The following is a 6,204-nucleotide window of genomic DNA, read 5'->3' as shown; positions in this document are numbered from 1 at the left end:
AAATATAAATACTCAATTTTAGATCAAAATTTATTATTATTATATTATTATTATTCAAAACTGGGTCATCTTTACGGGATTAATTACGTTACATATGTATTCGAAATACATATCTCAATAAAATGTTGTAATGTAGCTTTTATGACAAAATAATAATAATAATTGTGACGAAAATTGGAACAAGGTGGTGGGAGAATAAATGTAGTTCATTTATTCTGTCTAAGTTTCTTAGTCGAAATGGGTCATTAAACTAAATGACTTTAGCATTTACATTCACTTAATACCTAAAACATATCATTAAACTGTTTCGTTTAAACAAACCCGTGATTTCACGGGTCATTTCACTAGTAATATTAATATTTGTCATCTGTATAATTGTAGTTTTCAATATAATTTATAATACCAATCCCGTTGGTACCCGCCTCACCTTGCCCTCTAAGGCTCTAATATCATTCCCTTACCCTCAACTTGCGCCCTCACTTTGCCCTCACTCATTTCGTTTCCGTACATAATTGAAGACGGATATCAACATTCTCTCTCATACTTTTGTGCATTAATTTTTTGTACTCGTAGCATAAAACACTTGTACCATAATGTCAGTGCCGTCTCAATGATTTTGAGGGCCCCGTTCGAGACGTAGAACCGGGGTTGCTTATAGACACTAATTTTTTTAATAAATATAATAAGATAATACTTTTAAAAGTATTAGTACAAAAAGTTACCAAAACGAGCGTAACAATTTATTTTATTCACAAATAATTGTCAATACATACAAGAAAGACTTAATGGTAAATATATAAAATCTAATAAATAGCTATCAACGCTAATACAATAAGTCTTTCTTGTGTGAAATGACAATAGCTATTTGTCAGCTATTTGTTTCAATAATATTCTGCTATCGTATATATAAAAATATGCATTATTATTTTTCAAAATTTTGGGCCCCTATAAAATTTTGAGCCCCTATAAAATTTTGAGCCATGTTCGGTTGCAAACTCTATACATGTACCGAAAACGCCCCTACATAATGTATTTAATTAATTTTGTGGGTATGTAATGGAGAGGGGGTATGTCATGGATGTTAGTGGTGTGTGCTAGAAAGGAAGTGGAGGAAATAAAGAGAAAGTTGATGTGAGATGTGACGGTCTCTTTTGAGAAGAGAGGATGTCATGTATGAAAATGGTCTAAAGTTGGACAATTTTTAACCACTTAGCAAATTAATTATTTATCATTTTTCTCTATATTTCAATATATTTAATCACTATTTATAAAGTTAGACATCTAGTCGGCAATTTTTAGCATATAACAAATTAATTATTTGTATGTTCATTTCCATTTTATCATTTTTATGTATCCTTTCTTATCATATTCTATTTTGTTTATATATAGCTGAATACCAAGATCATAAAAGACCACCTTTTCTTTTCCTGCTCACTTTCCATTCTTGTAATCATATCACATATAATATTACATCTTTAGTTACTTGCAACATATAATTAATCTAATTTTAGTACCAAAAATGTCTGCTTTTTCATACAAGCAACACAACTCATTTCTTCTTGATCAGAATGTTTACTTTTCAAACACTAACACGACTACAACCACCACGACCGAGACCACTGATTTCCCTCAATTTCACCAACTTCATGATCCGGCTTTCTATAATAATCGCCATGATCAAATTAGTCCAGCTTCTTCGATGTCGATGGTTCTTGATGATCAGAAACTTGAAAATGGTAATGAGCTGGTACCCAAGAAAAGGAAGGACAAACAAATGTCTTCTTTAAATCATGCTCAATCTAAAGTAATATTTGACTTAACTTTTTACTTATAAGTTATACTATGTTAGAAAAAAATGATACTTTGCCTTAGCTTTATACTACTGAATTATATGAATTAAAAAGGTATGTTTGGTAATCTTGTAAGGATACAAGTAACAAAATGAAGAAGCAAAAGAAAATCAATGGTTATCAAGAAGAAAAAAAGAAAAAGAATATAAAAATTGTTCATCAAAAGAAGAAGGGGCACTTGGGTACATACATGTTAGAGCAAGAAGAGGCCAAGCTACCGATAGCCATAGTCTTGCTGAAAGGGTACGTACACTTTCTTCTAAAATTTCCAAATTGCTGATTAATTAAAGAAATATTGTTATTCATTAATCTTATTTCTTCAGGTAAGGAGAGAAAAGATAAATGAAAGGATGAAGCTGTTGCAAGCTATAGTTCCAGGTTGTGACAAGGTGAAGTTTTCTGGCTTACTTCTGTTTTATTACTATTAATTATTAATTACTCATTATTTATTATTTATTAAACATTAAATTAAATTATTAATTATTATTATATTATATTATTATTATATTATTATATTATATTATAATTATAATTATAATTATAATTATAATTATATTATATTATAATTATAAACACTATACTAAAACTTAAACACAATGAACACTAGGCTTCTGTCTTTTTGTAAATTCTTTTAAACAAACTTTGCGTTCTTTATTTTGTCTTTTAATTTTTTTTAAGAAACTTCAGGTTTTATAGCCAATTCAATAAATACTATACTATACTAACTTAAACACAATGAACACTAGGCTTTTGTCTTTTTGTAAATTCTTTTAAACAAACTTTGCGTTCTTTATTTTGTCTTTTAATTTTTTTTAAGAAACTTCAGGTTTTATAGCCAATTCAATAAATACTATACTATACTAACTAAAACTTAAACACAATGAACAATATCATTTTGTCTTTTTCTGAATATTTTTATGGAAACTTTGAACATTTTAGTTACTTCAATTAGTTATCTTTCCTTGTATTTTTTCTTCTTTTTATCTATAAAATTTAGCAAATATTCTTACGACACAACGCGAGAGCACCTATATCGTTATTACTATTATTTCAAGAAAATGATTATAATATAAAAATGGAATAATTATATTTTTCTGACAATTTCATGTGGCATGGATTGATATGCAGATAACTGGAAAGGCCCATATGTTAGATGAAATTGTTAATTATGTCCAGTCCCTGAAAAATCAAGTTGAGGTATATTATCATTATACTTAGTATTATATTTATATTATATTATATATAATAGATAATAAATGAAAATAAATAAACAACTAAATAAACCTAGATTTCTAACAAATTCATAAATATTCTATATATACAGTTTCTTTCCATGAAGCTTGCTTATGCAAATCCTATGTTATATGATTTTGGAGTGGGCATAGATACATTCGTGCTTAAACCTGATGAGGTATTCTTTCAGTCTCTAATTCAATTATTTCTTAACTTAATACGCTCGTTCATAGGTGTACCTCGTTGCCAAATTAATAATAGAGATATAAGCCTTTGATGTATACATTTAAGATAAAAAGTAAAATGTAAAATTGTAAAGGACAAAATTGCCCATTTTGTCCATGTGTTTTTCATCTTTTGCCTATTTCATCCCTGCGTTTTATTTTCTACATATTTCATTCTTAAAAGCATTTTAAAGTCCCAATTTCATCCCTCACCCTAACGAAAGTTAACTAAGTCCGTTAAAACTATTTACAAGGACTATCCACGTAATTTTTAACTAATTAAATTACAAAAATCAATTCATTTTCTCAAGAACCCAATTCCATCCCTTACTCTAATGAAGATTGATGATTGAGTCCAAAATCATTAATCTTCATCTTGCCTAAATATTTCAAAACTTAGTGTTCATCACTCCCTTCAATCAATGAGCAAAATTATTTCTAAGATTAATGATTTCCGAAATTATTTAGCATATATTTTTAGTTTGTTTCATTTTATTAGAATAGATATTTTCAGTTTGTTTTATTTAGCAAAATTACTACTAAGATTAAATTAATGATATCAGAATTTATTTAGCATATAAACTCAGTTTGTTTCAATTCAGCAAAATTACTACACGTTACAGAATTGTGATATTGAATATAATACGAAGTACACGTTACAGTACGTCTTAAATATTGAAACTTTACTACAAATCCAATCGCACAACGTTTATGACGTCTTAAAAATCAGACCTTTACCATATACAGTCAAACGTTAATGATCAAGAATCCATCTTAGCATTAAAAAACACTACCATTTAACGATTAAAGCTTTTACTTACTTACCAACTAACAGTTAAAGCTTTAACCGTTCAACGTTAAATTCAACAGTTCCTAATCATAATCGCTCTTATCTTGAATAGTTGCAGATCGTAAAAATATCAAATGTCATCTTAGTAGTAATTTTGCTCAATGATTGAAGGGAGTGATGAAAACTGAGTTTTGAAACATTTAGGGAAGATGAAGATTGATGATTTTGGACTCATTCATCAATTATCAATCTTCATTAGGATGAGAGATGAAATTGGGTTCCTCGAAGAAGGAATTGATTTTTGTAATTTATTTAGTTAAAGATTACGTGGATAGTTCCTGTAAATAGTTTTAATGGACTCAGTTAACCTTCGTTAAAGTGAGGGATGAAATTGGGACTTTAAAATGGTTTTAAGGATGAAAAATGAAGAAAATATAATACAGGGATGAAATGGGTAAAAAGTGAAAAACACAAGAATGAAATAGTCAATTTTGTCAATTGTAAAGTATAACAAAAGTACACCATAGTAATGACATTTTAAAGACAAGAAGTATTAATATATATACATAATATAATAGTATCGTTTAAAGTATAATATATAGTAAACAGTATTACTCCGTATTATATATTTAACTTTAAATAAAACTTAAGAGTGTATGGTGTAAAAATATTGTCTAGAATATGGGGAGCATGGTACTTCCAATCTCGCCAAGTATACAACAATGTAGTCCTCACGAAGGAGCTGCCACCTTTACTCCGGCGACGGATAACTACCACCACTTGCCACAGCCGATTGATGGTTCATCAACCAATTCATTGTTTTTCCAACAATCAGATTTGCCAAGTAATATACTATCCGAGGTATTTTTTCAAACTTATGAGAGTTACGGTCATAATAATTACGTTTGCAACTCACGTAATTAAGTTAGCCATTCCCTATAAATAATGGAGTAATTGAGTTTATTTTATTTTTATAAAATAATACTAAGAATTGAGTTTATTATATTTTTATAAATGAGAGAAGAGAGATCGATAAGAGATAATTGGGTTTTAAAAAACAATGGATTGAAACTCAAATCTATTATTGTGCAGGGATATGGACAACAATTTTTTGGGATGCTGACGAACAAAGACTAAAACTTCAGTCATTTCAATCTCAGCAATAACTTGACTTCTTTTCACTAATAATGGTAAATACGGAGTATATAAATTGCGCACTATAAATATTGCTTAGACTACTCCCAACCGTGAACTTTGGTGACTGTGAAGTGGAGTCCGAGAATGCACTTTTTGACTTGCTGATTATGACGTGGAACTGGTCATGGTGTGACCTTCTCTAGTGAAGAGTGTCAAAAAGGGCCTACCAATTTTAATATGTTAAATGTAATTAAAAATTGGATGGAAATATATTCGTGTAAAATTATGCTTGGATAATATATATAAACGCCGCTCGTCCCTTCCGTCACTTGTCTGACTAACGCCGCGGAATACATCGTGTTTGTAACATCCCAAACCAATACGCGACAAAAACCATTGTAAATTTGTGACACAAAAAAAAAATTTTGCTGGCTGACCATCTGCGCGCCGCGCGGACACCCTTGCGCGCCGCGCAAATACGGGCTGTCCCCGGTACACTTTAATGCGAAAAAGATTAGGTGCTTCCCGACACATTTAGCCAAAACGCTTTTAACCGAACATTTATATATGTAAAACTAACACATAACTAAGGTTTAAACAAGTTTTACAAAGTGGGGCCCACACGTGCCCAAAACGCCGCTAAGTGTAAAAATACAAATTTAATACAAATTAGAGTTTCGACCACAAAAAGTTTAATTGCCAAACGACACAACGAGCATGGTGTTTGGGGTTAAACTACCCAAGTCTCGGTCAAACTCCAAGCCAAAGCCAAAAGCGCTTCCTAATCATCAAAGCGGAAAACTTAATCCAAGGTAATGCCCTTACCCTTATCCACACACGAACCTATAAAAAGGTAAACAACGAGAGGGTAAGCAAAGCTTAGTGAGCAAAATAATTATACATATACATATATAATCTACCTACTTGCATCACTTACACAACATCATACTCGGTTTAACATTTCGACAAT

General features: G+C 30.1%; 1 pseudogene; it reads left to right on the top strand.

Moving 5' to 3' along the window:
* The first annotated feature begins 1,519 nt into the window (after positions 1-1,519).
* LOC139889383 (uncharacterized) lies at positions 1,520-5,282 on the top strand (annotated as a pseudogene).
* The last annotated feature ends 922 nt before the right edge of the window (positions 5,283-6,204 follow it).

This window comes from Rutidosis leptorrhynchoides, chromosome 2, assembly GCF_046630445.1.
Source record: "Rutidosis leptorrhynchoides isolate AG116_Rl617_1_P2 chromosome 2, CSIRO_AGI_Rlap_v1, whole genome shotgun sequence".
NCBI classification, from domain to species: domain Eukaryota; kingdom Viridiplantae; phylum Streptophyta; class Magnoliopsida; order Asterales; family Asteraceae; genus Rutidosis; species Rutidosis leptorrhynchoides.
Note: the sequence above shows the minus strand (reverse complement) of the source record. Positions and strands in the feature narration are given on the sequence as shown.